Below are 19,451 nucleotides of genomic sequence, written 5' to 3' on the forward strand. Positions count from 1 at the left end.
TCAAAGAGAGGACATTATCTCCACCAAAGACCACACCAAGACTCTCCTATCTCTCTTTTCAGATCTGTCTCTTCCTTTCTCCTTCAGAACACCAAATCAATAATCGTAAAATTCACAACAGATTTTATTCTGGGTCTCTAGTGTTCTCACTACCAAGGTAGTGTTCACCCACATGGTCTTTGAGATAGAGAAAGACTATGGTTGCATTGTCTGTACCCTCATCAAAACTAGACAAATGGATCTTTCCTCTTTTCCACTGAAACTGTATCAGAAATTCCACAATAAATAGCCCTGCATATTCCAGTGCACATGATATGGCATGTGGGTCTCATGTTATGGTTAAGTCTGTAGGATTCTGGCTAATCTTATAGAAAATGAAGTTAATTTGAGGAGAAAACTCAGCTTGTCTACATGAATGTTGCTTGAGTATTATACTTATCAATTGGATGTTTTGAAGGACAGTCTATACATGGATCTATCTGTAGGTGGTTGTTAAAGAGCTGTCTGAAGAGATTATTTAACAAATTGTTGCCATATCCTCCTAACGGGTCTTTATAAAGTCTCAGCTCTCTCTCATGAAAATGTCTCCTCTTTGACTCTGTATATTAAACTTTAATGTGCATATGAATAATTTCAGGAGCTTGTTAAAAGGCAGATTCTGATATAGTATGTTTGGGATGGGGTCTGAGGTTTTTATAATTTTTTCTTAAATCCTCACATGAGGATATTTTTCCATTTATTTTCAGACAGAGTGGAAGGGAGAGATAGAGAGAGAGTGAGAGAAACATCAATGTGAGAGCGATACATTGACTGGTTGCCTCCTACACAACCCTGACCAGGGGGATCGAACTGCAACTAAGGTACGTGCCTTGATCAGAATCAAACCCACAATTCTTTAGTTCTTGGGCCAATGCTCTAAACTCTGAGCCAAACTAGCCAGGGTGGTCTGAGATTTTAAAATTTCTAACAAGTGATGCTGGTATATGGACTGCACTTTGAGTAGTAAGACTCTATAAGCTGTATGAGATATGAATTTGATCATGTCACTTTCCTACTCAAAATCTCTCATGACTCCCAAGGTTAAATCCAAAAGTTTTAGATGGCCTACACAGGTTGTACGATCAGCTCCCCAACTGCCTTTCTAACTTCATCTGTCATTTGTGTTTTTCCTAGAACTAGTCATGCTCTTTCTCATCTTGGCATGGGTTATAGACCCCACTGACATAGCTGACTTCCACCCACCTTTCTAGATTCAACACACGGTTACCTTCTCCATGAATCCTTACCTGTCACCTTGAGGCTTCTGTGCTTCCTCTTTGTGTTTCCCAAGTACCTGCTATGTACCTCGATTACATAGTGCACAGTTAGAAAGTTTTGTCTACATTTTTTTCTCTCCATTACACAGTTCCTCTGGGGGCTTTGGTCATATTCTCTTAATCTCAGACTCTTCAGCTGCCAGTACAGTGCCCAATGCATTTAATAAGTACTTGAGTGAATGTAGAATTGAGTTCATAGTTTTGTGTTTTTGCTCCCTGCACAGTACTTGCTCAGCCAAGGTTAGCCTTTCTCTGATTGTTGTCTGCTAAGCCCTCGTTTGTGAAAATCCATGTTCAACCTTCTATCTGGGGAGATGAGTCTGATGCTGAGGAGTCATGTCTAATTCCATGGCCTGAACATTTGCAGCAGTTAATTCATTGCTGTTGTTTGGAAAATGTTAATTAATCAAACACGATTTGTCTGGTGCTCAAGGGAAAAAGTCAAACCATTTTAAAAGCAGTATTTTCCTTTTCAGGTAACTAAGTTCTGTTAACTAATGCAGTGAGTCCCAACCCAAGCTGCCCATTAGAACCACATGGGGAATATTTAAAAAAATACTGATGCCTGGATTCAACCCCCAGGAATTCTGATTTAATTGGGCTGGAGCTAATGTTTGGCATTAATTTTTTTTAAAACATGTTTTTATTGATTTTTTTAGAGAGAGAAAGGGAGAGAGACAGATAGAAACATTAGTGTAAGAGAGGAACATCAGTCAGCTGCCTCTTGCACACCCCCTACCAGGGATCAAGCCCATAACCCAGGCATGTGCCCTGACCGGGAATCAAACCAGGACCTCTCAGTTCATGGGACGATGCTCAATCCACTGAGCCACACTGGCTGGACAGACATTAATATTAAAAAACAAAACAAAACAAAACCAATGCTGAAAATCACTGTACCAAGATACATCTTAGCCAACAGTCATAACTCTTTCCTAATAAAGAGTTGCCACTTATCTGATGATGGATTATCCAACCATTATTCTTCCTTGGAAACTCTTGACTTAAATTTCTTCTTGACATAATTAACAGAGGTGATAAAGTTCTTATTTCAATTTATTCACTAGCTATCATTTATAATTATTCTTCTATGTAGTCTCTAATTTTACTACGAGGCCTTTTGAATTAAAAGCCTTGCTTATTGGGCTTCTGGTCAAGATGGCGGCAAAGGTAAACACAGTACTCGCATCCTCCCACAACCACATCAATATTACAACTAAATTACAGAATAGTCATCATTCAGATTCCCATGAAATCTAACTGAATGGAAGTCTTACAACTAAGGATATAAAGAAGAAGCCACATCAAGACTGGTCCACATCAAGACTGGTAGAAGGGGCAGAGATGTGAAACGGGCTGGTCCCACTGGGCAGATAAAACTTGGGAGGGATACCTTGGCTGCAGATGTCCCCCCTGAGGAGTGAGGGGTCCCAGCTCCACACCAGGCCCCCCTCCTAAGGTTTCAGTGTGGGAACAAGAAGTCCCCATAACTTCTGTCTGTAAAAACCGGCAGGGAGCCCTGGCCGGTTTGGCTCAGTGGTTAGAGCGTCAGCCTGCGGTCCCGAGAGACCCGGGTTCGGTTCCCGCTAAGGGCACGTACCTTGGTTGCAGTTTGTCCCCGGCCCTGGTCAGTCGTGCGGGTGGCAGCCACACGATGTGTCCCTTTCACATCGATGTTTCTCTCTCTCTCTCTCCCTTCCTCTCTCTCCCTCCCACTCTACCTGAACAAAAAATGTCCTTGGGTGAGGATAAAAAAAAAACAAACAAAAAAAACAACCCAGCAGGGATAGTGGTTGAGTAAAATGAAGGGTTTCTGGAGCCCCAGGCAGTTTTTCCTAAAGGGCCCATGCACAGACCTACTCAGACTCACTCCCTCTGAGCTCCAGCACTGGGGAAGCAGCCCAAAAGGCACCAGGGACATACAGGGAGGAACTGAAGCATCTGACATCAGAGCGCAAGCTAAGGGGGCAGCTTTCTCTCAGCAGAAGTATTTTTAGGGGCCATTGTTCCTTTTCTTGGCCCCACAAAGCCAAGAGGTGAGCACTATATCTGAGTCTCCATCAACCTGGTTCCCACTGTTTGCCCCACCATGGTGGTTCCCTGAGGCCCTACCCCAACAATTTTCAGGCCTACCCAAGCTGTTTCCAGTGGCTTTTCCATATGAATGGCCTGTCTTGGCTCATACTTCAGACTTTACTAAAATCTCTCATACAAGCAGCATCTGGCCTCAGCCAGTCATGTACCTCTCATAAAGTCTGGCATTAGCAGCAGCCAGCCTTAGTTCATAGCCTCTCCTGGACACCTCCAAGCCCAGCACAAGTAGCAACCATCTGTAGATAGCTTTGTAGCTCATGTTGAACGGCTCCAGGCAGAACACAGGCAGTGGCTGACCTTGGCCTGCACCTCCTGGGAGGCCCTAGAGCCAGCACACTTAGTGGATAGCTTCAGACTATGTTGAAGCACCACTCAACCACTTCCACAAGTGACACACTCAAGAGGTGGACTCAGCGGGCACCAAAACCCCACTGAAGTAAGTCCTGTTCTATGGCCCATACACAGTTGATTCTCCATGGTGGTTGCAGCCAGTCCTTGTAGCTGATGGACCTTGAGGTAAATCCCTTCCATTGACATGCCAACAGCAATCAAGGCTCACTACAACAGGAGTGTGTACACAGTGCATACCAAGGAAGGGGGGTATGCACCTAGAGTGCACAGCTTGGGTGAATGGGGAGTCTGTGCCATTGGACCCTACAGGACATCTACTACATTAGGCCACTCAGTTGGTTGAGCATTGTTCTGTGCACCAAAGGGTCACTGGTTTGATTCCCAGTCAGGGCACATGATCTCCACTTGGGGTGCATGCAGGAAGCCAACTGATCAATTTTTCTCTGTCACATTGATGTTTCTCTTTCTCTCTCACTCTCCCTTCCTCTCTCTCTAAAAGAAATCAGTGAAAAATATTAAAAGGGATGACTAGTAAAGACGTATTACCAAGATTACCCAGCAAAATTGTCATTTAGAATCAAAGGACTTACAAAAATCTTTCCAGACAACAAACAGCTGAAGGAGTTATCACCACCAAAACAGTATTACATGAAATGTTCAAGGGAAGAAGAAGAAGAAAAGAAATATATTTAAAAAGTAAACAAAATGGCCCTGGCCGGTTTGGCTCAGCAGTTAGAGCGTCAGCCTGCGGTCCTGAGAGACCCGGGTTCGGTTCCCGCTAAGGGCGCGTACCTCGGTTGCAGTTTGTCCCCGGCCCTGGTCGGTCGTGCGGGTGGCAGCCACTCGATGTGTTCCTTTCACATCGATGTTTCTCTCTCTCTCTCTGTTCCTCTCCCCCCCTTCCCACTCTACCTGAACAAAAAATGGAAAAATGTCCTCGGGTGAGGATAAAAAAAAAAAAAAAGTAAACAAAATGGCAAAAATTTGTATCTATCAATAGTTGAATCTAAAAAACAAAATAAGTGAACAAGCAGAACATACTCAAGATAGAGAATATTTTGATGGTTGCCAGATGGGAGAAGTGTTGGGAAGATAGGTGAAAAAGTTGAAGGATTAAGTACAAATAGGTAGTAATAGAATAGTCATGGGGGGTAAAGTACAGCGTAGGGAATACAGTCAATAATATTCTAATAACTATGAATGGTGTCAGATGGGTATGACATTTATTGGGATGATCACTGAGTAAGTTCTATAATGTCTAATCAGTAGAGTGTACACTTGAAATGAATATAATATCATATGTCAATTATAATTAAAAAAATAAAAAATGATTAAAAAAAAGAAAAATTCCTTACTTAAGATAAAAGGCAACGACATGAAGGGTGCTTGAAATAAAAAAAGAAAGAAAGAAAGAAAGAGAGAGAGAGAGAGAGAGAGAAAAAGAAAGAAAGAAAGACTTATCTTTTTTAGAATAAAGAATTTATCCTAAAAATAAGCTATACATTTTATTTAATACACAAGATTATCTTGATGGCTGTAGTCATCAAATAGCCATTTGACTTAAATAGGCATGAATTTGTACCTTTACTAAGTCTGTTTTGAAGTTATAGCTCTTGTTCAATTATTGTAAGAAAATATTCAGGGCAGGAATTCTATTATGATGACACAGAGGATGCAGTATTTCAATGTCAGTCTCGATTTTCAAATGAGCCTGTGGATTAAAAGATACTATCTTTAAAGTACACATTTTTCCTCCTTTCCATTAAAATCCATTAATTAAGAAATGAGAAGCGTGGATATAATTGTGCTGGACAGACCAATAAGTCATTTAGACAGAAGTGTTAGTTACATTAGGATGACTTTCGACTTAACGTTTAGTTGTCTTTGCCTTATTGATCAGAAATCCTGGTATTTCTGGGCATTTTTGTCATGAAAGCAGGGTTTATATGTACAGTCATCAGATTCCTTGCTGCAGGTGAGGGGCTTGTCACTGATGAATAAAGTGATCTGTCACAAAGACACGAAAACATATGAAGAAAGAAAATACATCTACTCGAACAGGTGCAGCAGCAGCGGTTACCATGGTCTGGCTGGCTGAGCACGTGCTGGTGGTGGACACTAGAGGAGATGTATAAAGGGTCACTTCTGGGGGCTTTTAAGAAGCCAGTCAATTGCTTATGCTGAATTCCCAGAAGTGCTCATGTTCTACTTAAAATAGGAACGTTTGTTCACTGAGAGAGAAAAGAAACTCCTAGGTAGTTTGTGCTTATCTAGGAAGGAAATCGTTATAATTGGCCAGGGTTTTAGTTTATACAACTTGTGTTAAAAGACTGGAGATGAATATAAAATAAAGCTTGCTTTGTTTTCTTTCATTATAAAACAAAAACAAAAAAGAAAACCTGGCTCCCTGGCCGGTTTGGCTCAGCAGTTAGAGCGTCGGCCCGCGGTCCAGGGAGACCCGGGTTCGGTTCCCGCTAAGGGCATGTACCTCGGTTGCAGTTTGTCCCTGGCCCCCGGTTGGGGTCATGTGGGTGGCAGCCAGTCGATCGGTCTCTCTCATATCAATGTTTCTTTCTCTCTCTTTCTCCCTCTCTCCCTCTAGCTCTATCTGAAGATGAATGCAAAGTGTCCTCGGGTGAGGATAAAAAAAGAAAAGAGAAGAGAAGAGAAGAGAAGAGAAGAGAAGAGAAGAGAAGAGAAGAGAAGAGAAGAGAAGAGAAGAGAAGAGAAGAGAAGAGAAGAGAAGAGAAGAGAAGAGAAGAGAAGAGAAGAGAAGAGAAGAGAAGACCTTGCTTATCAACTTCAATTGGGTTTGAATCAGAGAGAAGGACAATCAGAGAGAAGACTTGCTTTATATGAACCCCAGAGGTGCTCACTGCTTGTCTCCAGAATGGACACAGGTATGGAGGGAAGAGTCCAGGTGAGGGCAGGGGTACAACTTTTTAGCTTTCCCTGGGCCGTTTTGGATGGAGTAATTTCTTTGAAGCACTGTGCAGACTCAGAGCCCTCAGGTATGATTTCTGAATTAACTATAATTTTGAAATCAAGCTGCTAATGATAGTCCTCCCTTGGTACAGAGAATTGACAATAGTGTTTAAGGAACGTTACCACAGAACCTGGAAGAATCAAGGTGCTTTCACAGTTGGTTGGTTTTCCCTTCAGAGGAGATTTTTTTTTTTAATCTTCACCAGAGGATATTTTTTTTCCATTTATTTTCAGATAGAGTGAGGGAGAGAGAGAGAAACATCAACATGAGAAAGACACATTGATTGGTTGCCTCCCGCAGGACCCTGGCCAGGGCCGGGGACCGAACCACAACTGAGGTACATGCCCTTGACCGGAATCGAACCTGTGACTCTTTGGTGTGAGGGCTGACGCTCCAACTGCTGAGCCAAACAGGCCAGGGCCGATGGGATGGGTTTTGTAAGAGGCTGGTCTGGTAAGGTCTCCCTCAGCCCTGTTCTCTCCTCACTTGGCAGGTATAGGCCGACAGTGTCCTGGGAGCCACAATTCCATAAAGTGAGACTTGAAGGAGACCCATAAACAGTGACCAACAGCATGATCACACATTTCCTAAGGCTGTGATGCTTCCCAGCATCAAACCCACTGGTACAAGGGCGCAGTGTGAGGAACAGGACATAGGCTGGTTAACTTTATGTCAAAATTGGCAGTTTAAAGTCACTCACAGAGCCTAGTCTGGTGCACAGGAAGGTTAGCTTTTTGGCTCATACTTGTTCCTAGTAGATTTCCCACCTCTCACTTATGAAAGTATCTCCCAAATAAGATCAAGGGTTTTAAAGTGGTTTTGATTCAGAATAGTAATGCCTTGATAATCCTAGGAAAAAAAATTGAGAATTTTTCTTTTCCTGGTAAGTTTATAGGAAAGCTTTAAATGTAACCCACTAGATATAATTTCCTTGAAGGCAGGAGGCTATATGGTTCATTTTTGTATTCTCTCTACCTCTTCCCCACATCTTGCAGATTATGGGTACTCATACATGATGATAAATACATACAGCTAAATTTTTTAAAAATTTTTTTATCCTCACCTGAGGACATTTTTCCATTTTTTGTTCAGATAGAGTGGGAGGGAGAGAGAGGACGAGAGAGAGAGAGAGAAACATCGACATGAAAGGGACACATCGAGTGGCTGCCACCCGCACGACCAACCAGGGCCGGGGACAAACTGCAACCGAGGTACATGCCCGTAGCGGGAACCGAACCCAGGTCTCTCTGGACCACAGGCCGATGTTCTAACCGCTGAGCCAAACCAGCCAGGGCCATACAGCTAAATTTTTTGAGCGCTCATTTTGTGCCAAGTACGTTATATACAGCCTTTAATGAAATCTTCCTAGTAACTCTGAGAGATAAGTAATATTATCATCCTGTTTTACAGATGGGTCTACTGAGGCTCAGTGAAGTTAAATAACTCCCTCAAGGCCAAACAATGAGTAAGTGGCAGGAACAAGAGTCAGCCTCTGTTTGTGTGATTATAAAACATTTGCTCTTAACTCACCTGATGTATCTTAAATGATCCCAGGAATATCTCCATTAGGAAAATGAGGTGGGAGAGGCAATTTTTAGAAATGCAGATTTCTGGGCTCTACTCTCAGGAGATTGAGTCAGTGGGTTAGGCATGGACCCCAGCAGCCTCCCAAGCACATGATGAATTGTTGAATTGCCTCTCACATCAACCCAACTTTCTTGGCGAGTCTTCCTCTCACGTGGCTGTTGTTGGGACACCCAAAAGTGTTTCGAAGCCCAGTGTTTCCTTAGCAACATTAGCCCTCTCATCAAGAATAGTTCTTTTGTAGCACAAACACTCATTTTACTTTAGTCTCTTCTGAGTCAAGTAGCCTCACCTGTTTACTGAAGTGGGCCCCATATTTCCTAGTATTAATGTATGAATCACATACAGTGAAAACTTTTGGGATGTAGCAAGAAGTTCTTCAATACCATCGATCACTGTAAAATGTGCTCTTGTAAGTTTCCGCAAGTGTGGCACTTCTGGGAGACTTAACTGTTAATTCTGCACCAATTTATAAAGGTGCTGGTTCACATTCTCAGGTAATGTGGCGCTCTTCCTTCCTCTGAGTTCTAGAGTGTGACTTAAGGAAAAATCTTAGACTCCAATCAAAGGAAGGAAACAATGAGTTTCTTTGCTAACCTCGTACCTGCCATGTGCCTGATGAATAAGAATGGCTGTACTTGTCTGTTCCATTAGGGGGTGCTCATCCTTTCCACAGACTGTGGGTGCCATCGGTTGACAGCTCTAGTTACTCCATAACATTTAAAAAAAACTGTGTAGCCCTGGCCGGTTTTGCTCAGCGGTTAGAGCGTCGGCCTGTGGTCCAGAGAGACCCGGGTTCAGTTCCTGCTAAGGGCGCATACCTCCGTTGCAGTTTGTCCCCAGCCCCGATTGGGCTCATGTGGGTGGCAGCCACTTAATGTGTCTCTCTCACATCGATATTTCTTTCTCTCTCTCTTTCTCTCTCTCCCTCCGACTCTATCTGAACAAAAAATGGAAAAATGTCCGTGGGTGAGGATAAAAAAAAAAAAAATTAAAAAAAACCCCAAACCTGTGTAATGTATCATGCACATAAACAAGTGTATACAATGTGTTGTGTACAGTTAAGGAATAATAGAGTGAACACAAGTGTTTATCTCTCACCAAGTTAAAGGTCTGAACATGGTCAGACCTTTGAGGCTTGGTATGGTATGTGCACCTCTCTCATTACATTCCCAGCATTCTTTCCTCCCACAGGTGTCTTCCTTTGGTAGTTTGGGTGTTCATCATTCCTTGATTTTCTTTGTATGTTACCACTTGCACATGAATCAAGCTGTTTCATATGTTATTGTAGAGTCTCAAGGCAGAGGTTACTAGCATGGACTCAAGAGCCAAACTTCCTGGATTCTCATTTCTCTTGTCACATATCAATTGAGCAATACTGGGAAAGTAACTTATCTTCCCTCTGCTTTGTTTTCCTCATCTGTGAAATGGGAGGAAAAACAGTTCCTGCCTTACAGAGATGTTGTGACAAGTAAATGAGTTTATGTTGCAAGACTTTATAACAGAACCTGATACATAATAACGATAACAATGCTATTATTTACATTAAGCTAATGTCTAATCTTTCTGTAGATCAGTGCTTCTCAGATATCTGCGGTGAAGGGTTTTTAAAAAAAATTTCCAATCTACTGTGGACTGATAATTTTATAAAATATAATACATTGAATAACTAGAAAAGCGAGATGAAAAAAGATACAGAAAATTCAAACTCCAATGCTTTATTGTTACAGTAAACAGAAATAAAATTACTATGTCAAAATTGCTATAAGTGTTCCTAAATGATTACTTCAATTTCAGTACTTACTTGTCACGAACCAGTAGCAAACAGCTTGCGGACAGCCCCTAAGCCACCAACTCACAGACGCACCCTGAGTTGCCCTGCTCTAGATTGAGCTGGTTTTTGCAAGTCCTGCAAGCGCCCCTTCCTTTGGCAGAAAGTAAGGTTTGGCTGTCTTTTGTTGGGTGGCCTTAAATAAGTTTTTTCTTAACAGCTAGCTGCTTTTCACTTGCTAGAGACAGAAATTATTTAAAAATAAACAAACATACTTAATAAGTGCTTATTATCACCAGAGACTAGTTTTCCTTTCTTTTTTCTTTCTTCCTTCCTCACTTTCTTCCTTCCTTTGTCTCTTCCTTCCTTTAAACTTATCTTTATTGTTGAATATATTACAGATGTCCTGCTTTTCCCCCCTACTGCCCCCCTCCTCACTGCTCCTGCCCCCCTCCTGCTTTTCCCCACACTGTTGTCTGTGTCCATTGGTTATGCATATATTCATATGAGTTCTTTGGTTTATCTCTTTCCACTCCCCCACCCCCCCTTCCCTTTGATATTCATCAGTCTAACAACCAATTTGTACTTCTTAATCCCTTCACCTCTTTCACCCATTCCCCTAACCTCCGTCCGATCTGGCAACCATCAAAAAGTTCTCTGTGTCTATGAGTCTGTTTCTGTTCTGCTAGTTCATTTGGTTTGTAGATTCCTTATTGATAGATATGTACTTATTGCTGTTTTATTGTTCACGTTTTTGATCTTCTTCAAGAAGACCCTTTAACATTTCATGTAATACTGGTTTGGTGGTGATGAACTCCTTTAGCTTTTTCTTTTCTGGGCAACTCTTTATATGTCCATTGATTCTAAATGATAGCTTTGTAGGATAGAGTAATCTTGGCTGTAGGTCTTTGCTATTTATCACTTTGAATATTTCTTGCTACTCCCTTCTGGCCTGCAAAGTATCTTTTGAGAAATCAGCTGACAGTGTTATGGGAGGTTTCTTGTAGGTAACAAGCTGCTTTTCTCTTGCTGCTTTTAAGATTCTCTCTTTGTCTTTAACCTTTTGCATTTCGATGATGATATGTCCTGGTGTGGGCCTCCTTGTGTTCATCTTGTTTGGGACTGTCTGTGATTCCTGGACTTGTATGTCTGTTTTCACCAAGTTAGGGAAATTTTCTGTCATTATTTGTTCAAATAGGTTTTCAATTTCTTGCTCTCTCTGTTCTCCTTCTGGCACCCCCATTATGCGAATGTTGGCATGCTTGAAGTTGTCCTAGAGGCTCCCTACACTATCCTCATTTTTTGTGTGTTCTTTTTTCTTTTTGTTGTTCTGATTAGATGTTTTTGCTTTTGTATATTCCAAATCGATATCTTGCTTCTTGGCTTCACCTACTCTATTACTGATTCCCTGTAAATTATTCTTTATTTCAGTTAGTGCCTCCTTCATTTCTGACTGTGCATCCTTCATTTCTTTTTTTTTAATCCTCACCCGAGGACATTTTTTCCCCCGATATTTTGTTCAGATAGAGTGGGAGGGAGGGAGGGAGGGAGGGGGAGGGAGGGGGGGAGAGAGAGAGAGAGAGAGAGAGAGAGAGACATTGACGTGAAAGGGACACATCGAGTGGCTGCCACCCACACAACCCAACCAGGGCCGGGTTCAAACTGCAACCGAGGTACGTGCCCTTAGCGGGAACCGAACCTGGGTCTCTCCCGACCGCAGGCCGATGCTCTAACCACTGAGAAAAACTGGCCAGGGAGCATCCTTTATTTCTTACTGGCCCCTTTTTATGCTCTTGAGTTTTTCACTAAGTTCCTTGAGCATCCTTATAACCAGTGTTTTGAACTCTACATCTGTTTGACTGCTTTTGTCTATTTAGTTTTTTTTTAATTTTTTTTTTTTAATCCTCACCCGAGGACATTTTTCCATCTTTTGTTCAGATAGAGTGGGAGGGAGAGAGAGGAAGAGAGAGAGAGAGAGAGAGAGAGAAACATTGACGTGAAGGGACACATCAAGTGGCTGCCACCCGCACGACCAACCAGGGCCGGGGACAAACTGCAACCGAGGTTTGCGCCCTTAGCGGGAACCGAACCCGGGTCTCTCTGTACCGCAGGCCGACGCTTTAACCGCTGAACCAAACTGGCCAGGGCTTAGTTTTTTTTAAAATTAATTTATTTTTGTTACAGATGTTTCTCCTTTTTAACCCCATTGACACCCTCCTCCCCACCCCCCTACCCCATCCCCAGCTTTGTTGTCCGTGTCCATTGGTTATGTGTACATACATGTAAGTTCTGTGGTTTATCTCTTTCTTCCCTTCACCATCTCCTTTTCTGAGGATTGTCAGTGTGTATCCTACTTCCACATTTCTGGGTCTACCCTATTCCTCAGACTGTTATGTTCATTATATTCCACAAATAAGTGAGATCATGTGATATCTGTCTTTCTCTGCTTGGCTTGTTTCACTTAGGATAATATTTTCCAGGTCCCTCCATGTTGTTTCAAAGGATAAGAGATATTTCTTTCTTACAGCTGCATAATACTCCATAGTGTGTATGTACCACTGCTTTTTTATCCATTTGTCTACTGATGGACACTTGGGCTGTTTCCAGATCTTAGCTATTATAAATAGTGCTGCTATGAACATGGGGGTACATATATTCATTCTGGTTGGTGTTTTAGGATTTTAGGGTATATTCTTAGAAGTGGGATCACTGAGTCAAATGGAAGTTCAATTTTTAATTTTTTGAGGTAACACCATATTGTTTTCCATAGTGGCTGCACCAGTCTGCATTCCCACCAGCAGTGTACTAAAGTCCCCTTTTCTCCACACCCTCGCCAACACTTGCTGTTTGATGATTTGTTGATGGCGGCCATTCTGACAGGTGTGAGGTGATTCTTCATTGTTGTTTTAATTATTTAGTTCTTTTCCTGGAGTTTTGTTCTTTTCTTTCATTTGGGAAATGTTTCTTTGCCTTCTTATTTTGGCTGCCTCCTTGTGTTTGTTTCCATGCATTAGGTAGAGTTGCTATATCTCATAGGCTTGGTAAAGTGGCTTATTTCAGTAGATTTTCTGTAGGGTCCAGTGGCACAGTCTCCCTAATCACCCCAGCTGTGCTCTCAAGGTACATCCCTTGTGTGGACTATACACCCTCTGTTGTAATTGAGTCTTGATTGTTGTTGGCATGTCAACGAAAGAGATTTACTCAGACTGATCAGTTGCAAGGGCTGGCTGTGCCCACTGACCACTGGTCTCTGACTAACTTGGAGGATCAGCTGTGCAGGAGCCCACCACACAGAGCAAGACTTACTTCAGTAGGGTTCTGGTACCCACTGAGTTTCCATTCCTTGAAGGTATCACTTGTGGAGGTGGTTGGGTGGTAGGGCTTTGCCATGGTCTGAAGCTGTCCACTGGGTGTGCTGGCTCTGGGATCTCCCTGGAGGAGAGGCCAAGATCAGTCACTGCCTGTGTTCTACCTGGGGCCACCAGGCATAAGCTACAAAGCAATCTGCAGATGCCTGCTTCTTGTGCTGGGCTTGGAGGTGCCCAGGAAAAGCCAAGCTGTGAACCAAGGCTGGCTGCTTCTAGTGCCAGGCCTGGGGCCACTTAGTGAGACATATGGGGCTCGCTGAGACCAGATGCTGCTTGTTTGAGAGAATTTAGGAAAATCTGAAGCAGGAGCCCCGATAGACCAATCCTGTGGTAAAGCCACCGGAAACAGCTTGGGTGGGCCTGAAAGCTGGGTGGGGCAGGGCCTCAGGGAATCACCAGGGTGGGGCAAAGAGTGTGAGCCAGGTTGCTGGAGTCCCAGATATGGCAGCTGTCTGCCTGCCCCATGGAAAAAGGGCTCACCAAAGGAATTATGGCCTCCACTAGATGGAGCCTGGAGGGAGGGAGTCCAAGTAAGTCCATGCATGGGCCCTTTAAGAGGAGCTGTCTGGGACTCCAGAAGCCTCAGCCTCCCTCAGCCTCAGTTCCTGCTGGTTTTACAGCCAGAAGTTATGGGACTTCTCTTCCTGGTACTGGAACTTTGAGCTGGAGCCTGGTGTGAGACAGAGATTCCTCACTCCTCAGGGAGGACCTTCACAGCTAAGGTATTCCTCCTGGTTTTTTATCCTCCACACGTGGGTGTGGGACCAGCCTGTCTGTGCCTCTGCCCCTTCTACCAGTCTCCTTGTGGCTTCTTCTTTAATTTCGTAATTGTAGGACTTCCATTCAGCTCAATTTCAGGCAGTTCTGAAAGATGGTTTTCTGTAGTTTAGTTGTAGTTTTGATGTGGTTGTGGGAGGAGGTGAGTACCATGTTTACCTACTCCACCAGCTTGATTGAAGTCATCTTTTCTTTTTTTCAAGTCAAGAAATAATTTCTGGTATAAAGACTCTTCCTTATAAAGACAAGCAGCTATAGGAGAAAGGCAGATTTTCATTTTGATTTTTCTGACTTAGGAATAAGACAAGCACCAACATCTAATTTTCTGAGTCTTGAATTCGATTGCAAGGTCTTTGAAACATCTCATCTTTTGCCCCCCTTCCCAGCAGCACCGTGAGGCTGTGCATATGGTGGGTATTCACAAGGTGGCGAGAGACCCATGGTTGTTATGAGGTTCAACCATATAAGCTTGCCAACATGCTACCATTTATAATGATAAAAAGGTAGTCTCATACAGTCTAATCTGTTGGTGTGCCCAGGTTTGACCCATTTTATCTGGGGTCTCTCCCCACAGATCTGTTGAGTAATCCTTTCCTGGGAATGAAATCTTCCCATTTCTAAGACTTCCTGGAAGTCTCAGGTCCTGGGTGGAGAAGGATGGCCTGGTGATCTCATCTTGCCTCTGTATCCTAGCTTTTCACAGCTGCTACCAGAACCCAAGTCCAAGGAGTGGCCTTTCCTCCACGTGTCAAGGAAGAGTCTGTTATACCAGTTGGAATGGATATATCCTGGCTGATGTGGAAACCATTAAAGAAAAACTGATCCATGATATTTGTTAGAGATGGCAAGGAAGACTATTCACAGGGCACTGACAATGGAGTTTTGCAGTAGAAGAGATTGGGCTCCATTCCGAATACAATGAAAAGTGGGGATTTACAGACAGGGCACAGAGTGGGAATCAGTGGGTAGAAAGAGGACACATCAGGAATGGCTGGATTCTTGTTAAATGGACTCAATAGGATTCTTGTTGAAGGCAAGCCAGGGGACCCCATATCACCTCGGAGGTGGAGGGGATGAGGAAATTGATCAGATATTGAGGCTGATCCTATACTGAGGGTGGAGATTCACTCTAAACTGACCTAGCAGAGTTCTTGCTAAAACTGGACTCTATAAGGACAGAAACGAAAGCCTGAGGTGGGGCCCCGTTGAGTAGAGGGCTCAGAAAAGCCTGACGAGAGTTCGGTCAAGGGAAAAAATCTTTGTCAGGACAAACTGTGTTGATCAATGTCGGAACTGGGCTCTTTTTCAAGCTTCTTTGTGAATTTGCAGCCTGGGTCATTCTGTTTTCTAAATACATTTCCTATAGTGACCCAAGTATATCTATGCTTGAATAAAATCAGGATTTAAATCAGTGTGTTTCTTCTGAGCTAGAAAATCTACTTATTTATTTAGAAAATTTTTTTCCCTTTATTGATTTTAGAGAAAAAGGAAGTGAGAGGGAGAGATAGAAACATTGATGAGAGAGAACATTGATTTGCTGCCTCCTGCATGCCCCTCACTGGGGATCAGGCCCACAACCTGGGCATGTGTCCTGACCCAGAATTGAACTGGCGACTTCTTGGTGCATGGGTTGACTTCAACCATTGAGCCACACTGGCTGGACAAATCTATTTATTTTTAAACTCTTTTTTTTTCCAGGTTGCAATTTTATTTTATTGAATTTATTGGGTGACATTGGTTAATAAAATTATGTAGGTTTCGGGTGTACAATTCTACAACACATCATCTATATATTGTATTGTGTGTTCACCACCCCAAGTCAAGTCTCCTTCCATCACCTTTCATCTCCCCTTCACCCTCTTCTAGCTCTCCCCATTTTTAAACTATTAATGTTCAAACAAGACTAGGGGTCAGAGGCTCTGTCCAACTGATGTGAAAATAACTGTTTTTAATTCTAACAACTGATTAGTTCTGTGGGGAAAAGAATAAGAAAGGCTGTTAGAATTTTAGTCAAAAGTAGTCAACCTACTGACCGTGGATTAACGTGTGTTTTCTGGAAAGCTCCAAGAAATGAATTTTTTTATTGAAAGAAGGAACATGTCAGTTTCCACCTGCTGAAATCTGCCTTACAAAACTCAGGCCTGCCATTGGCCCTCAAAACAGAGAGACAAGCTGCCAGGGACTGTCACAGGTGACTGATTTTGTGTTCAGAGGGGCGGGCTTGAGCCAGCAGGAGCTCGGCCACCCCGCAGTAACCCCAGCGTCTCTCCTTCGTGTGCCTTCCAGACACACACACTCGCTCAGGCTTGTACACAGCCACCTTCGTAGGGACCCACCCACGTGGACACAAACACAGAGGTCACCCACAAACCTACACCCCACACCCACACTGCATGTACTGCCACACAGCCCACCGCTAGTAGAGAGGGAGTACAGACAGAAAGATGGTTAAACGCCATCTCAGCTTAAACAGTCAGCAAGATCTCAGATGGGGTTAGGATCAGGGAAACAGACACAAAGAATAGTGGAATTCAGAAAAGTGGCCAGAGGGGCGAATTAGGAGGCAGAGCAAGACACAGGCTGAAGACCGAGATGAGGAAATTACCCAGGGGAGTGTTCATGAGAACAACTCCGGGGTGTTTTGGTCTGGGTAGTAGAAGGTTGGGTCTAAAGTAGCTGTGTGACTTTGCCTCTCTTGGTCTCAGTTTCCCCATCTGTAAAAGGTGAGCATTGGAGTAGCGTGGTCGATCTCAAACTTCAGCTTCAGGCAGAATCACCTAGAAGGCTGATTACAGCAGGTCTCTGGGCAGCACCCCAGAGTTTCTGACTCAGTCTGTGTGCGGTGAGGTTCTGTAACATGCATTTCTAACAAGGTTCCAGGTGTTGCTACTGCTGCTGGTCTGGGAACCACACTTTGAGAAGTGCAGATATAGAGGAACTCTCTGGTCCTTATTAGGCCTGATGTTCTGTAACTATGGGCACACTCTGGGACTAAATATAACTTAAAGTTGCTGCAATTCTCAACAGAGGGTGATTTTGCTTTACAGGAGTCATTTGGCAATGTCTGGACACCTTTTCGATTGTCTCGAATCAGGATTTGTTGCTACTGGCATCTTGTAAGTAGGGGCCAGTGGTGCTGTTAAACATCCTACAGTGCACAGGACAGCCTCACGACAAGAATTATTTGCTTAAAAACATCACTGGAGCTAAGGTTGAGAAACCTGCTTGAAGTGATTCAGCTAGATTTGAATTTGTGTGCGAATGGGGGAGAGATTGACGTTGACTTTTCATTCCCTGAAGGAAAAGATCCACAACAACTACCTGACCTTCTGTGAGCTCGAATTTGCTCCTTGATCTGGGATCTCTCACTCAAGGCTGAGTAGGATAACTGTGACTCTCAGGAAGCTTGCAGTTCTCAGATCCCAGGGAAGCTGCCCAACCACAAGCTGCCCAAGCACAAGGCTTGGCTCCCAGCAGGGCACATTCCCAAAGCAGCATCCACCCAGGAGCCCGCAGGCCCTGCACTGGATGAGGACGGCACTAGGGGCTGATGGCATTGTGTTTCCTTCCTCTGCTTCCAATCCATGGGCTAGCAAATGAGAGTGGCCCTTGTGGGTTCTGATTAGGAGGTTCATATATCAAGTCTCTAAATGTGCAGAATGTTGTAAGCCAGAAAGACTCTGTGTGCAAGTGTGTGTGTGTGTGTGTGTGTGTGTGTGTGTGCATGTGCCTGTGTGGTGAGAACCACATATTCAAACCATTCCCTTTTCTACACCTCATCCTGCCAATTACAATCTGCTTGGTGGTGTGAAACTGACAGCCGGCGGCAGTGATGGAGACAGGAGAACGAGGAACAAGGGCTTGTGCATTCTCAGCTTTAGAGAGAATGTTCAGTGGGGCGGACAGGCATGTAACTGGCAGGTTTAGGAATCAGTAAAAACCAAGAACTGCAAGTCCTAATTTATTGTCTGTTTCAATACAAGGCTAGACACAGGCTATTTAATATAATGCATTGTTTACAAGTGGAGGAGAGTGGAAGTTATCGATGCATTACAAATGCAGGCAAATGCATCTCATAAGCCAAGGGGTAGGTAATAACAATTGCAGAAGACTAAATTTGACTTTAATCCCCTGAAGAATGGCATGCACACAGCTTAAAATGATGAAAGCTGGAGGGGGTGGAGGATAGCGAAAGTGGGGAGGGAGAGAAGGAGGCTAGGGGAGACTGAGGGAGACAGAGCAGGGAGAGGGAGAGAGAAAGAGAGGAGCTGGTTTTCTCCTGGGATTATGTATTTCTTGATTATAAAATAGAGTGGAAATGGAAAGAGAATGTATATTTTTTTAAACCTTGTTTTGATAAACAGCATCACGCTTGGCAGGGTGTTTTCTGTAGCAGCTCTGGAGTCATGGTCAAGCAGCTTGGAGCAGTTTTAAGGCCTGCCAATCCCTTAGCTAATCCCAAAGGCAGAGACAGAAGACGGGCCCTGGTTTGATTAGTGCACGAAGGCTATCTGTGTCCTCCTCCCGGGGTGGTTAGAGCCCTGGCCACAGTGCTGGGTGTTAGCTGCTTTATCTTTGTGGTTAAAATCCCCCCCTGTGCACACAATGCTTTGGACGTAGTAGGTGCCCCGTGAACGCTGGCCAAGTGGTGCAGAACCCGGGGTGATGCAGAAGCCCGTGAAGCAAGGATGGCCTGGGCTCCATCGTTCAGCGTCTCCGCAGCTCAAGTTGCTTTAGAGCAAGCGGAACTGAGTCCGCTCCCCGCCCATGCTGGAATCTCCTCTGGAGTAGTATTGACAACAGTGTCTAAATTTTGAGTGAAAAATCATGTGACAGGGCACCTCTTACCCTTGAGGTAACCCCCTCTTTCATGCCCTGGGATTAAATAGCAGTCGACATGTATTGGGTGCTTACTAGGTGGCAGTCACTGTGCTAACATCTCCCTGTGATCGATCTCTATGCTTCTATCCAACGAAGGAGGTATTAAGCATCATTTTCTTTGAAAGATGTGGAAACTGAGGCACAGTTTCCACAGCTGGTGACTGGTGAAGGAGGCTTACTAGGGCACACTCGTCACTGTGGAGGGTGCTCTTCCTGCGTTGACTTGAATCTGCCTTCATGCCCAGCCGGTGGCCTCACTACTGTCCTCAGTCCCATGGGCGGCCCTGCCCAGTGTTGGATTTGCATTATCAACACGGTTCACA

This window comes from Molossus molossus, unplaced genomic scaffold, assembly GCF_014108415.1.
Source record: "Molossus molossus isolate mMolMol1 unplaced genomic scaffold, mMolMol1.p scaffold_m16_p_4, whole genome shotgun sequence".
Lineage (NCBI taxonomy): Eukaryota > Metazoa > Chordata > Mammalia > Chiroptera > Molossidae > Molossus > Molossus molossus.